Here is a 16829-nt window from a genome sequence, read left to right as displayed (position 1 = left end):
GCCGGTTCCTGTCCTCTCTTTGATGAAAGCAGGTAATCTGTAACTCTGGTAAGTTGGATTCAGTTGAGGTTCCATCCTGAAACAGATGATATGGTGAGAACAGGATCGGCATTGGTGGATGAGACCAGGAAAGATAATAATGGAGGACAAGGAGTGCAGCTATTGATTGTGGTACGCTTCGTTTCAGAGGGCTTCTTGTGGGCTTGGTTACTTGTTTAAGCTCATCTGTCTGGTATCTTTTGAAAAACATATTTACAAAACATGATTACCTGATCTATTTTTCAGTTTATATGAGTCATACCAAATTATTAAGATTTTATGAAAGGCAATAGCTCCTAAACTGAAAATGTGAAAGAAATCCATGAAGCCTCTGTCAAAAACAAAACTCTGTCTTGATTCGTCAAAAGGTTTAACTCCTTTGCGACCTAGCCTGTTTTTTGGCCTCTGCCCCGAAAATGGCATACGATGATAAAAAGTGTAATAACTCTGGAACTATTTTGTCCATCCAAACAATTTTCTGTTGAAATAGTGTTGTAATGTAAAAAAAATCTGGATTTCCGGCTGTGGTTTCAACCACTTTCTTTCATCGTCTGATCCTATTGGAGCCGACTAACACCACACGGAACACACCACTGCCTTGGCCTTAGGCTTTGGCAAGGTTTGTCTGAGAGATAGGATACCGATATCAGCGTCTTCGCCGTCGCCTCGGCCAGCAATTCAGTGTCACGTCTTTGTTAGCTTCTAGCTTTCATGAGAAAAATCCATGTATAAGCACTTCAGTGTGCTAAATATCTGGACTAATTTGTGTTTGAGTTGTGTTTGGAGCATTTTTAAACCCATGAGTGGAGATTGTAGCCGAGACTGTAATGTTTCTGAAGGTGGGAAGCATTAATTTGTTGTCTGTGATGAGTCCACTGTATTTTCCTGATGTAATTTGGTACTGGCTCGCTTTCTTTTTTACCTGATTAAAACTTTTGGGCTGAGTTTGGCTCCATAGTTTTATCCCTTCGGTTTTGGCAAATCACTCTTTTATTTATTGCATAAACCACTTGTCACTCAAGTCCGTAGTCACAGCTAATTAGAATGTCACAGGCTTGATAAAATATGTTAAATGTTTATAGACATCTACATTTAAATTCTCATCAGAGGTGTCAAATCTGCAGAGAAACAAAGTCTAAACTAAAATATTTTAAGAGTAAAACATTTTACAGACTGATTTAGCAAGATCCTGGATCTGAGGATGACAATCAACCTGAATAAATTAAGCCCTGGTTACAAAGGACTCAAACTGGGCTCAAGATTTTAAAAAAGTGAAGTCACCTTCTGGCTGGTAGTTCACAGTGTAATAATTGAGTGTAATAATTGCTATGGAAACAAGGACGCTATCTTGGAAAAAATGAATATTTTTACATTCTTGCGCAGATTTGTACACCCTTCTTGTTTGAACTCCTTACCCCTCCACTAGTATCTGCTGGTCATGCATCAATTAGCTCCAAATGCTACGCATGTTAGAGTCCCCTAAGGTCTCACAACCCCTGAGAACCAAAAGACAATCAATAAACGGTTTCCTTTCATAATATTGGATAACCACTATCACTTGGGAAAATGGAAAAGGAAACGTGCAGTCTGTGAAATAGCAGCAAGTCGCTCCAAGTGTTTCCCATATTCAGCCCTCAAAAGGTCAATCAATTCAGAAGAAAGTGGTGTTTGATGTGTCCTGTTTTCCACAGGCATCACCTTAGTTGGATAAGGGCCTCATTTTAACCAACAACTCCTTCATTTAGTTTTGGCATTGAAGAAAGTCGGGTCAAGGTGTTCCATTACATGGTAGCAATTTAGAAAAGTGGATTGAGCCTGGCTTTCAGATGGGCCCCGTGGCAAGGAAGAGTTACAGGGAAGTGGTTGAGAATAAGATACTTGCTCTCCAGGGGTCACCTTTGAAAATCCGCCTCACTGTAAAGAATGAATGCTGTCAGAAACCTTTCAAACTTTTCAGATAAATAAATCATTCCCAATATTTTCTTCCAAAGTTTCCTGTATATGAAAAGTGTCGTCGCTTCAGCTATCATAGAGGTTCTACTTTTCATACGACTGTGAACTTGGTATTAATCTGTCAATAACATAGTTACATTGTGGCAAGGACAAAGCAGTGTGCAGTTTATTATTTCAGGATATCAAACTGTTTTTAGCAACTGCTTCCAATACTCTAAAAAAAACTGCAGCAAAAGGATTATGGGAAGTCACTTTTTGATTTAATCAGAATGTTTCATCCTTGGTGTCCTTGGAGAAACATGTTGTATTGATTTCTCATTTTCTGTTGTTTGCCTCTTTGTTCCTAGCTTTAAAAAATAATATATTTTAGGCATGGTTTAGCCAAATTCACCTGAAGGCCAAAGGAAATATGAAGAAAAAGAAACATCAAGGTTGATAGACGATGGGTACTTTTGATTTGAAAAAAACTACTTCCCATTTTCATAAGTATAAAAGTGAAAGCATGCAAAGAGGACAAAAAAATGATAGAAAATAATTAGCAGCTCTTAAGCATTGCCATTATTGGGAGGGTTAAAAACCAGAGATCCCGATGAATGTGAGGTAACTTCAGATTGAACCCTAACCTTAATGCAGACAATCACTTACGTGTACTATGTGCTCCCTCCACAATCTATGTCAGAAAATATAATTACAGCACTTGGTTCTGTCCAGGCTGACCTTTGAAAGCTTGTGAGGACAGAGCCAGGATAGCTTTTATATAGAACCCTGCACCCAAAGAGAGACACTGAATGGAAAAAAAAACATTTGGAAATGTCATGATATGTCGCAACCACATTGTTTACTGTTGTGATCTTAAAAGGCCAGACCTCAGCCATCCATCAGTGTAAAATAGCAGGCTATTGAATACATTTTGTACGGAATCTGGTCCAATTAATTGAGGCCTGTCAATAGAGATTGAATTAATCAGTGCTGTTGTGCACCGCTGGAAGAGTGAGGATAAATCTAATTCTATAAGTGGGATTATAGAAGTCTAGGTAATATTGAAATCAATAAAAGAGGGAGGAAAAAAACAACAACAAAGCAAAAGAGTCTACAGTGTGCATTGCTCTTCAGAAAATCCATTTTGGGACCTTGGGACACATAATAATTCAAAAGTGGGGGGATTATTTCCTGCGTGCTGTTCTGGCTGAGATATACAGTCCTGAGGCCGCGCATAGGTCAGCACCGTTTTTTTTAACTATCATCTCGGGAGAGGGCAGCGGCTGGTGCATAGCTTACAAGGTATTTTTGCCCCCCGAGAAAGGTTGGGGCCATTTACAGATAGTGGCTGCCAGTTTGGGGACACACGGAGAAAAAAAATCCTGCATACATAGTTGGTGAGACAGGAGGTCGTGTTCAGCGTTGATATATCTATCCGGACGCTAAAACGCCCATGGTAAATGAATCCAGAATAATCACAGATTGGCCGCTTGAATAATATATACCCTTTCTTGAATGGTCAGTGGATGGAGTTGGGCAGTTTATTGCTAGACTTTATATGCTCACCGACGGCATTCACAGTCAATCACGCTTCAGAATTAATGCAACCGTATAGGTTTATGATAAATAGGTTAACCGCGAGGCCTGCATGCAAAGATGCTGTTTAAGAATGTTTAGGGTCCGTGGATAAATTGCGGCACAGTAAATCGGGAGAGGAAGTATGTCTTGGTGAGAGGTTGCAGGCGTTGAGCTGCAGTGAATCCTCCTTTGCAGTGGAAACGTACCTGCAATCTGTTTGATTTAAAGCTGGCTGACAGAGAGAGAGAGGAAAGGGAGGGCTTGGAATAAGTGAGTCGGGAGAGACACTGTACATAAAAAAAGAGTGAAGGGTAGAGAGTGGTGGCAGATAGGCAGAGAGATAAAAGGAGATTGAGCGAAAGAATGAATGAGACTCCTCTTGGAAGATGGCCGACAGCTTTCTTGCAGAGTAGAGAGGAAGTCACTGAAACGAAGAGGACACCGTTCCCTTTCCTGCTCCTCCTGGAGCTGACACCTTTCCTCACATAAAGGTCATCTTCCCTTTTTCCCCCACTATCCAAACTAACTGACTGTCACTCACAGATATCTTCTTTAACACCACCTGTCTCTGTTGGACTGTATCCATTTCTTACTTCTGTGGACATTGACAGTGACATCCCCTCATCCCTGAACACTTTAAGCACCAGAATGACATATATTTCTATGGAACTCGATGCACCTTATGGCTATATTACAGTTTAGCAACCTGACCCAAACACAATGGGTCCCACCTTCACGCTGCTCTTTGCTTCACAATGAAAACTTATTGAGAGGTTGCTTTGCTGTATCTCTCTTTCTCTCTTTGACTCTACCAAACTTCTGCATCAATGCGTATGATGTGATGCAGCATGTGGGTACTTGGGTTCAATGTGTGTATTCCCTGGCATCCAGCGGTTTATTGGATTTATACGTTGTTTTCGGCCCACGTGCCTCCCTCGATCTGTCGCCATTCTCAAATTTGTTGGTTTCTGTAAGCTCAAATGTTTTTGTCTTTGAAATAAGAAATATAGTATATAGTATAATAAGAAAATGTCTGTACTTTAGAAACCCTCAATTCTTTTGTGTTTAAAAACTACCGTCTCAGTCTTTCTGACCTACTGCGGCTAGCGGTGGTTTTCGTGTCATGGGTTAACGCACACTGGAAACAGTGTGTTGTATATATTTGTGCACTCGCGCCTCAAAAGCCGAGCCCACTTAAGACATCATATACATATATAAAATCATTATAGCGGTACTCAGTTGGGTTGGGTCAAAAGGGTCTGGATTGGGAAGAGATTTCAGTTTTCGATCAACAAAGAACCCTTGGTTATTGGGCAGTGATTACAGACCTGTGAGCCATTTTCGATGGGTTTGGTGTAAGTTAATCAAGTTCCACATCAAAAACACTTTGAATCATATCATACACGGATATTTGAGGAGGTAAGGTGTTTGGGTAGAGCCCTATCCTCTTTCAGAATGACAGTCTACTAATCCAAACAATGAGGCGGCTTTCCTAGTCTGCTGCAGAAGAACTTAAAAGGACCCAGAGCCCTGAAATGCGACACTTTGCCCCAACATCCGTGGGATCTAACTATGCTCTTGCGGCAATGGAAAATGCACTGTTCATGTTTCTTGCAATTTTTCACTTTATTTTTTTGAATGCCTTCCTTACCTTCTGGCTGGACTAATGGATTTCAATTATATGAACAAAAATAAGGAAATCTAATTTTTTTCACCTCATTAAAAATGTGGCTGCCAGCTAAGAAACATTTTCATATCCCACTGATCCTCAGATCTCTGCACTAGCTACCTGTTGATTTGACTCATTACCATCAAAGCCCGAAGGTAGCTTGTCAGAGGATATGTTCCCCCTCACTGCCAGAGACATTTCTGCTGTCATTGTTACAAAATCTGAACTGAGACGCAAAGGTTAAGGAACTTTTGCAGTTAGAACTTTTGAATGACTTGCCTGAGGGGATTAGGGCTTTGATTACTTTTAACATTAAAATGGGCTTATCAGTGACATATGAAAAAGAGCTAAGTTAATTATTAAGTGTTTTTTTCCTCTGTTTGAAAGGCAATTTTGTTGTTTCGTAAAGGGCATAAATACGTGTTGTAAATAAAATGTGTCATTCATATTATTATATCACAATCCTGCATGGTGTGATCTGGGAAACTAATCCTTCACTGGGTTATGAATTATGATAATAGATTTAATGGAAAAAGTTTCATGTCACAAAGAAAGAGGAAATAATGTGAGAGCATGTCAACTTCATCAGCCTGGATCCAATTCATGACAACCTGTACATTACTATTCAGAGAGTATATGGCTGCTTTTTACTCTGGATATATGAAGCCATGAGCTTTAATCCCCTGGAGCAATCAGCAAGACAACTAAACTATATGCAATAATCGTCGTGGTTGCACATGAAATGAATGAAAATGGAAGGTAAAAATTGAATTGCACAACAGCCAAGTAAAAGAAATAATCACAATGGTAGTGGGTAAACTTTTTTTTTTTTTTGTGATTCACTCAGTCCGACCAAAACGCACAGCAATCAGCAATACCATTTACTAGCTTGCTAGTAAAACATGATGACAGCTTGTGGTGTAGTGTCATGCCGAGATGTTAGCGGAAAAATCAGACTTTCAAGGAAAGACCAATCAATGATGTCCACTTACAGACAGTTAACTGGATAAGAGACGATTTTTACTCTCAAATGGCACATGTGAAAAGGTCAAGTGTTTAGAATTCAGGAAATAATAGCAGTTATGGAATTAAATAGTCATTATGTTTTCACTTGGGTTGTATATTCCTGGAACTAAGAGTCGTTATGTTTGTGTTGGCTCAGAATAAGCCCTTCATAGCTATTAAGCGGGTCCTCTTTACGGAGCCAACAAATTTCCTACAGTGGCCCAGAAGGGACAAACCAGACACCAGATTTGTATTGCCCGCTGCAGTACTACATGCCAAGGAATCCGCTGCTCCTTAAACTAGCAGAATTCTCAAATGAAATAAAAGTATATTCTGAGGACCACAAATGTCTGTCAAATGTCCTGCCAAGTTGAAGTATTTAAGTCGATGAGGAAATTAGCTGGTGGACCAACCTAACGTCACTGCCATCCATGAAGTCCTTAAAACTTGTATGTGCTACGGAATCATGAAAAACCAATTGCTTGTTATATTATTCAGGCTTCTTTTCAAGTGTTGTGTGCTTAAAGCGAGGGAAATTTCATTAAAACAGTCACGCCACGCTACCTTTAAATTGCATTTTGCTTGCAGTTCCAATTGCTATGTTCCTGATAGTGTATGTCAGTAATAACACTGACCAAAGTGGAAGTCTTAAGGGTTGTAATTAGTCACGTTATGCTTTCTCTTATATTCATTCACGCTTGGGTCATGATGCTCATTTTTTAAAAAGGTACCAAATGGAATGATGATGTTGCACTTAGTGAGTGCTGGTAGTGGCCTGTCGAAGGTTATATAATTGCACCTGACTGCAATGAACATTGTTGTTGACAATTTCTCCGCTGGTTTTCCACATCAGAGTCAGATTCACTCACGAGCTCAGAAGCTCCTCATGCCGGATCAGGTGTGAGCAATCTGTTCAGTCAAAAATCCGCTGCTTTTTTCATGGTTATACAAGGATATACAGGACACTGGTAATGACAGCTCAGTAATCCAAGAAAGCCGAAAAGATTGAAATCATTTTGTCTTCTATTGATTTACTTTTCCTCTTTTAATTTCGGCTCTTAATCTTTATATTTTATTCAACTAGCTGAGCCACACTCGGAGCGGAGGGCTCTCCAATCCTCTCAATCAGAAAATGTATTAGTTCAACATCAAACCATTTAAATTTAGTTGAATGAAAAGATTATCACCAGTGATAAAAATCAGGGTGATTAGGACCAACCATGCAGACTGGAGAGGTTGCACCAGAGTGATCAAGGGGGCAACCCACACAATGAATACAAAAATACACCGAATAGCAAGAGGTTTAATACAAGTATTCATGTGATATTATGAATTCATTTTATTGCAGACAGCATTTAGTGACTTTTTGTACAACCTTGAATCTTGTTTGATATATTCATGAACACACACACACACACACACACACACTGAGATATCCACCTTTTTCATTTCATTGGGTGGTAGCACGTCACAATTGGGGCTGTTTTTAAAGTTTCCTTTGTCGGCATTCAAGGTTTCCTGAGATTCTGCTAGTGTAATTCTTTCTTTGCCTTTTTTAAAGGAAATGTAATTGGCCCTGTGGGTTTGAATGTGCATTGTCCACTATCTCCCATGTGGTATTTAGATATTTTGAACTTATATCAACAAATCTAGACCGTCAAAGGGTGCTTTTACAAAATAACCCATACATTCCTTTAGATATTTCTTCCCTCCAACCATGGTTTTAATTTAGCATGTTAGGGTGTGGCAAGCACGTTCTGTGGCCTCGGACCTCATGGGGATTCTGAAGGACCTGTGGCGCCGTGCAACTCACAACAATCCTGGTTCACAGTCACACATTTGGGATGTGTGGGCTAAGACATCTTTTGACATGTCATGTTTACAAAGACGTCTTTCTTCCGAAAGTGTTTCAAGGCATCAAAGGGTTTCCTAATGGAACCATCCGCCTTTTTAAAAGTGCCGGTAGAATCTTAGCCCATTAGGAAGAATCCATTTGAACCATTCAGTCCTATATCTGTTGAGCACTGACTATTTCCGCAGCCCAAAAAACATAATGATTTAAGAAATGTAAAGAACTTTTACATTTATCACCTAATTATCTTGTAAAATATGTTTTGGCAGGGGTATATTCCATTGGCATATTGGTCTTAAGGGTTGTCTTCTTAACCCAATGGGAGGCAAAGGAATTGTATAAAATAGCATTACATTGTGCACAATTTCCTTTCCTATGTCCCCCCGTCCATCCCTAAATCTACAGCGTTCATATGCACTTGTGATAATGTGCTCATGTGTTTGAGTGAATGCCAAAGTTGTTTCAGACCCGTCAACCTACACCTCTCCCCTCTCCCCATCATCCCTGCGGGCGCGCGGGCGTTGGAGCGTGAAGGCGAGCGCCACTTTCTACTCCCCTCATTGGGGATGCCAGTCGTCTCCTCCGGTTTCCTGCAGGCACAGCGGCAGCCGACAGATGTCAAGGAGAAGGAAGAGAGGACGATGTTGAACTAATAACAACAACAACAACAGCGGCAACAAATTCGAGAGGCGGGAGGACGCGTCGGCCCATCGGAATCACTCCATAACCTCTTTTAACAATGTTAAGGAGGGAGCTCCGTTCTTCTGTCTACATCTGTGGGAATTATAGAGACAGGCAAAAAAACCACCGAGACTCCAGAGAAAAAGAGGAGTTAGTGCCAGTACCCACAGGGGGAAGCGGTTCCTCCGCTCCTCCTAATCATACCACGTCTCCCACTCGAGAGCCGGAATGGCTAAAAGAATTAAGCATGAATCTCAGGCTCATCTATTTGGTGTGATGAACCAGAAAAGAAAATCACAGTCACAGTATTCACTTTGATAAGGATTCCAAAAGGAATAATGAAGTAAAAAAAATAATAATTATTGAATTTGGCGCTTTATAGGACACTCATAGTATGTGCAGGAAGCAGTTCTGGCACGACAATACCAGCTATTAACAGACAGTAAAATAACATACATAATCTCTATTTCACAAGCTTTGAATTCAAAGTTCATATAATTTTATGAAAAAAACATCAAAGCGCATGCGGTTGCCTGTGTGGAGGAAAGATTGCAAATCACAAGGCAATTCATTTCCATGTTCCCGCAGGATGCACGTTAGTTTAGAAAAGAGGCTCTCTCCTCCCTGAGTCAGAATGCAGGCATGACCCTGTGTCCACATCAAAAGCCCCTGTGGTTGAGCTTGAATGGATGGAATTGGACAGCAACATTGAATTGATTTTAGCTTATGGAAGGCAGACATGCGCGGGAGGGTCTTTTTAAAAAACGCATGAATAAGATGAGAGGAATGCATAATCATGTTTAAAACTCATCTTCCTCAATTCCCTTTCTTTGTATGTTTTCCATCTGCCCAGAGGACCAAGAGATAATGCGCCCTCACTGTCCAGAACAACAGCCAACGGCTAGTGAAATGCATGCAGTTTTTGGAGAGAGTACGCTTTTGCTCCACTCCTCCAAGCCGACATTATCTCAAGTATGCACGAGCCCAGCCGAAGATAATAGCAGGAAGGGATTAAATATATTTCCCCGCTGCCAGATATCCAAGATATATTTCCCAGTAGTTGTACTCTGCATCCCTCTTCTCCCCTCTCAGCTCTTGGAAGGATCAGCCTGACATGCCAAAACAATGTTTCTGCAGCATCTTTGTTTTCTCGCTCCTCGCGCTCAAGTCTCATTCCGAGATCTGAGCGCAAAGCAGCGTGGAGGAGCTGGGGGGATTTCGCTGGCGCAGGACGTTAATCACTACAAAACAGATTCAGCTCAGACTTTTTGTTGGAATCTGGTCTCAATCAGCCAAGCAAATGCACACCTGACAAGGAAAGCACTTTGCTATCCCTCCATAGTTTGGGCACTTTTTCTTGGCATGGAAATGCAAGAAAACCGTTAGGTTGATTGAAAAAAATCTGTACTGTGCACGAATGAATGATAAACTTGGGTTAAATCTGAAATAAATGAAATGTCATGTTACATTGCAGTTTGTATATTGAACTTCTTCAGAAAGGTGATTCCTCAGAAAATGTACTGCAGTTTCTAAATGTTTTTAATAAATCATCATTAGAAGAAAGTGGACTATGGGGGGGAGGGCGGGGGATCGAGGGTTCGTCTGGAAACTCCCACATACATAGTATACTAAAAGTGAATTGAATTTAATCTGATGATTAATGTCAGATACTTGATATTCGGTTCCTTGCGGTGAAAACAACTATACTTGAATTAACGACCGTTCAAATAAATTGAGACACATTGCTGAATAATCTTTAATTAAATATATACCTTCTTGGCAAACACTCGATAGTAAAATGGAGATGAAACTTCATATTGCACCCTGTTCATTCTCCACCAATCATATATTTCACGCGACATGCGGTGTTGCGGACCCAGGATTGACGGCGAATGATCATCGTTTTGTTGGAAATCGTCTTGGGATATTGCAAATAAATGATGGGAAAAGGAAAAACAAATGCTTGTTATTTAAAATTTGCAATATGTACAGCCTTACTGTACACCAGATGAATGAAAGCAATCCAATGCAAAGTACCACAAAAGCTTGACCGGAGAGATTTAATTATACTGTACAACTGGGGGGCCATGGATGTTGTATTGCCTCTGCAATAAAAAGGTTAATTAGATGCCCTTTTTTTTTTTTTACATATGAAGTTATTTGTTTGAACACAGACACATTACAGTCGTTATTTAGACAAGTGGCTTATTTCTGTGGTTAGATTTTTTTTAATAACTGCTGAAGTCAGAAGGTTATAGCTCATGTAATTTAAACAATGCTACGGACCAATCAGCTTGCACATGTAACGTATATTAACCAATACCTCTAACGAATGGCGGTGAAGCTGCTTTTTAAGTAACCCTGATGCATGAAAATAAATCAAAGTGCACTTTTCATTGTGTGTAAACTAATTATACTCTGCCTGAATTGCTAAACGTTAACCAAAAATATCATTACATATTTATATTGTGTATAAATGTTTTTTTTTTAAACTTTTGGACAAAAGGTTTTTGAAAAGTTTGAAACAGTGGTGACAAATGCCACAGCCAATCAGCGGTAGTCCATTGACGGAGGTCGTTGGAACGAGAGACTGCAAAAAAACCAAACTGTTTTCAATAAGAATTCAGTCTGTCTGACACTGGCAATGCCAATGCTTGCGTGTCATTGAAAGCCAAGCCGGAACATTTTTCTATTGGCCATTTAGAAATGGCACAAATGTGGGGTTGGACTGCTCGCAGCCGGTTGGTCCCTGAGCGACCTTCATCTCCACCCTCATTGTGTCTGTTAGCCGGTGCACAAGGTTTCCGTGTGTGAACTTTGTTTGTCTATGAATGTATGTTTGCCATTTTGGTTTTTTCGGAATTTCACTCACAGAATTGCTCCCCGGGTGATTGATATTAATATTGACATTGTTTGATAAAATAATTGTTTTCATTTCCATCTGCCCTTCAGCAGGCGAGACAATAAACTCGCTAATCCCTCTCCTCTCCCCACAAACCTCCATCCTGCTTGTTCAGGTGACAGTATTATTTAGGCCGGCTGACATGGCTCAAACAGTCTCCTTCCAAACAGCACACAGCGGTACCCATGTCATTCCAAGGTGAGCGCGGCCGCTTCGGGCCAGCGTGAAAGTGCTCGGAGGAGAAGATGCCGCTGGCCTTCTCACACCTTCCTCCTTCCAGTCCATTCAGCAGTGTTCTCAGTTCATCTACACAGCAATTTATCAGCTTCGGAAGTTGCGTACAATGTCCTTGACCTCAAGAGAATCAATCAATAGAAAATAAAATGATAATTGGAAGAAAGCCTCGATCAGTATTGGTTCTGGGTTCAGTGGTTTGGAATATTATCCTGATACACGGGATAAGGACTTATGTCAGGTAGGATGGTTTTGTCAATGGCTATAACTCAGTTCAGCTGGTTTCATATTTCAACAATGTGATTTATTTCTGTGCAATACATGAAATATAGAAAAATACAGAAGAAAGATGGTGCAGCAGTGAGATGGACCTTCCGGGCTTCCAATGCACCTGCACCCTCTGCTTGGTACAAACATTGCATTGGAGCAGCATCTGAGACACACACACACACACAGAGCAGCATAAATAGACAGCAAACAGCAGCGGATGCTGCTATTCACTGGGGTCCAAACTGCTTGCTATTTCTTTTTTTTATCTTCCCTTTACCAGCCCCCAATTCTACCCCCCCTTTAATTATAGTTATTTATGGAAGTGGAGCTTTTTTTATTGTTAATTTCAGTCTTCTCCCCGTTTATATTTCCTTTGCGAACATTTCGGCGACTGCTCCGATTATTGCTATCCATCATTTGTTTGTATTCCCATTTGGAAAAGGATGGCGCTTCTGTTATTGCATTATAATTTCCTGCAGAAGTTACAAAAGGCCAAGGCTAAGAAATCCTCCCAAAAATGACACGCTTCTCCTTTTGTTTCCTTTTCAATGCTCTCTCGTGTCAATATGAAGCAAACACAGCCTTGTCACACAGCTGACATCGAGGAGCGGCCGATGCTTCACAGAGGGACACCGCTGATGAGGTTTTCAGCAAAAGCGCGAAGCCTTTCTGCACACCAACTGTCGTCTTTGGTCCCGTACAGTTCAAAGAACAGGGCTGTCAGGGAAATACAGTTGAAAACGACATATTCCCTGTGGTTGTCATGCCACTTTCATGCCTTGTGCATTCGCTTGGAGACAAAGCTGTTCTTTCATATGCCAGTCTTTTATTTTGAATCCTTTGCGACATCATGTTTTGACTCGTAGCCGCTCTACAGTAGAAATTGAGGTTAAGCACCACATATGCACCTGGCTGTTGACTCCAGAGCAGCTCGCGGCTTTCAGAGGGCCGAGTATTTCTCCATCCCAACACCCTGAAGGACACTGTTGCAAAATGATGATGCTCCACGCAGAGAGCGCACTGAGCAATAACGTCACACATCTGTCACGGTGTGTTCCAGAGGTGGCCATGTGTCTCTTTGTGTTAACGAAACAATAAACGGGGGGAGGGTGGAGGCAGCGTTCTCACAGATGAGCCGTGTATCCTCGGTAACTCGGCTTCAGCGGGGGGGGGGGGGAGAAGTCATCTCACGTTAAGTCAGCCTAACAACTGCTACGAGGCTGCGGCGTTGGATAAACGGCGTTGCCAGCCTGCCGGGAGGCAGAGCGGGGGTTGCGACATGGTCCGGAGAGGCCCCTCGGCCATTGTCAAATGATTCACTACAGGCATTACAGGTCTCTGGGAGGAGCTGGCTTCCAGGTGCTCGCTGTTCTCTGTCTTCTCATTAAGCAGCCGCCGGGGACAAGCTCCTGGGCAGCGCTGCTGCGGCCCGCAATGATATGTTGATCCTCTCGGCTCACATCCAAACCCGAGGGGGGGGGGGGGGGGGGGGGGGGGGGGGGGATCTTCCTATACTTAGAAAGACCATCATAAGCATATCTGCAATAGCATCATCAAGGCAGAAATGAAAAATAAGGCCGGGCAAAGATTCTAGGGGTTATCCAAGCTTAGTAGAGTAGTTAGCATCTGCTGTCTAATCTGTCTTAAGGCAATGTCCTATCAGAATAATGAGGACGGATATACTCCAGCTTTGGAGACTGTGCAAAGCAATCTTTGTCCACATTAATATGTAATTCATTCAGCAGCTAGCAGGACAATTCCATATCTCCATATCATGGGGTGGCGGAGAGGAATTACTCATGTACAGTGAGCATACAAGACCGTTATATAATGACCAACTACTTGACGTAAAGCCACTCTAATAACCGAGGTAGAATCACAGCGTTTGAACAAAACTTTGAACAGATTACTTTACAATCTTGGCATTTGGTGGAAAGCGATAGCAACAATTTGAAAGATAGGACTAAAACTGTATTTCACCCTTTAAAAAGCTCAAGCAGCCCCAAATATATGAAGAAATTTAAGGGGACAAAGTACTGATTGCAATTCTTTGTATATATTTATGAAAGGTAATGATGCAGGGATCTGAGAATAGTGAGCAACATGTCTTTTCGCCATTAAACAAGGAATGTGCTGAGCAGAAGAAGAGCAGTGCCAATTGTTTTTTTTCAAGGCCAAATAGATAATTGAACCTGGTTACATGGTTTTATTTATAAACATTTTCATGGATTTTTTTGGATTTTGCGTTCTCTGAGCGTATCACAATTTCTGAGTTGTGAGTTCAATGTGAAGATACATGTAAATAAAATCACCAGTATTGCATCGGCCCACCATTGAAAGGACTGCCAGTAGCACAAAGGTGGAGGAGATCAGCGTGTTTGACCTTAATTCATCTTATTCACTGAAACAAACAACTTTGAAGTACTGCGTGCATTAAACCCAACAACTACTGCTGAGGGACCCTCATCTGCACCACAACGCCTGACATCAACCATCTCACCCATTCATACACTAAAGACAGGACCTATCATACACAGTGGCACCTGCCCATCAGTAACTAACAATCACACACTGTAGTCACAGCTAGAGGAGCAATGCAATGAATAAGTCTCTTGCCCAAGGACACATCACTGGACACATTGCCTGGGATTGAACCGCCAACCCTCTGGAGGACGGCCGCGCTCCCCACTCACCCACAGTCGCCCGGCACAACTGCCACGCAATGTGTGCGTCGGTATACATTTTAAGCAAGGCATCATTGTAAGCAAACCTGCATGCTCAGCAAACCCTCCCTGAATAAATGAAGCTTAAAATAGAGCTAGGAAGACATGTGACGAAGGTCATGAGACAGATTCCATGATTATGCACCTACAGTATGCGCCTGCCCGCACACCAAGGCAGCCCCCCCTAGGTAGAATTTAATATAAAGAAGGAAACACTATTTCAGGGGCACAAGCCAAGGCTTTGACAGGAAGGAACTGCATTTCACAGAGTGCTGTGCAACTTTGTCAGGTAAACGTGACTGTTAGGGACAGGCAAAGATTGATGGAATCTTTTTTTTTTTCCTTGGCTCAGCAGTCTTTGATTTCCACAGCGCCAGGGAGGAGGAAGGTTGGAGGAATGATGGATAGGAACTCATGTCATTTATATCTCTATAGGTCACTCCATCTCACCACCGACAGAGAGAGAGAGAGAGAGCAGGAGAGACTGAAGACATGGATTAAGTCTGGGAATTTAGAGAACATCTGTGTTCATGACATCCTCCTTTAAAACACGGCATGGCTTGGGTTCAGACATCTCTGTGAGCACGAGTGCAGTGATTCATGCGGTTTCAATTAGCATCAAGGCTCTTTTGGGGGATTGGGGGCAAAATAACTAACTGTTTTCAAGTCCTTGAAGCTTAACTGTGTAGTGCTTTTCAATTTCCACCTATTGCTGCCTTGCCAGTGCCACTTAACATTTACTGGGGGGAGATGCACGAGGATGATTTGAGATTACAGCAGAAGTGTCTCTCCTTATAATTGCCTGTGCAGAGACATTGGTCAATAAAAGCCTTCAGGGTCTCCATGCGACATGAATGACAGGCTGAACAAAAGACAGGGACATGGTGGCTATGGGAGCACATCAGTTCTTGTTATATATTGCATTTATTTTTTTTGCTTACTTTAAGTAAGGCATGGCAGCCTTTTGGCGGTGCACTTATTTGCTGGTTGTTCATCATCCGTGTGGAGTTTGCATATATCTAATCATCTGATGAATTCAAGCTTTGACAGTAATTAGTTGTGCTCGTTGTGGGGTCAAGATCACACGACTTCTCCCATTTTCTTTTGATCGGCCCTCATAACAATTTGAAATGCAGTTAGAGACAAGGTTTTATATTTTATACTTCAAGCAACTAGGTATTTTGTCAAGCTTTTATTATTTAGTCTTATATTTTGGATTTTTCTTTTAAATGATGTGTCGTACAATCTCATACTACAAGGTTAATACACATGGTCTTGATGATTTCATTTTTTTCTGTGCCTTTGTGATTCTGTATTGTGGGCTGGCGAAGGCCCCTCTGTGTGCCCACCACTCTGGTGGTAGCGACCAGAAAAAACTAAACATATTTGGGCTCCCCACGCATAGGGATGCTTCAGAAATGTGAATTTTATGGTTATATATAACATTTATATGTGTAGATATTGAAGTGAATTCCAGTATTTGTTTAATAAAAGTAAACTCCTACTTTCCCTTCTGCCGGATCACCTGTCTTGAATAACATAAAATCTTCATCGGCAAAGGGTACGTTAGATGTGTCTTCCGAATCAGGGACTGGAAGGCTGCATTTGAAGAAGTCGACGGAATGGGACAGCTAAGTTGCATCCAAAGTGATGGTTGACGAGTGATGGGCAGCCGCTGGATTGGAACATAGCTGCTGACGGTTGTTTGTGCTCCTGCAACAAATAGGACCTCATTCGAGTCTCTGTGTGACATTACGGAAATGCTGCCTAATTGGAGCCTTCCAGGGATCTGCTCTGGGACGTAATTACCATCAAGCATATGGATAAACCTAGAAGGGAATCATTGGGCAGAAAAGTGGTACAACTAGTGCTTTGCTATTGGACAAAAGGGACCTCAGATTCAGGAGGAGCAATGTGGGTTCAGTCCTCGCTGTGGTGCAGCAA

The sequence above is a fragment of the Pungitius pungitius genome, chromosome 18, assembly GCF_949316345.1.
Source record: "Pungitius pungitius chromosome 18, fPunPun2.1, whole genome shotgun sequence".
In the NCBI taxonomy this organism is placed as follows: domain Eukaryota; kingdom Metazoa; phylum Chordata; class Actinopteri; order Perciformes; family Gasterosteidae; genus Pungitius; species Pungitius pungitius.
The sequence above is the reverse complement of the archived record's forward strand: the minus strand, read 5'-3'. Positions refer to the sequence as shown.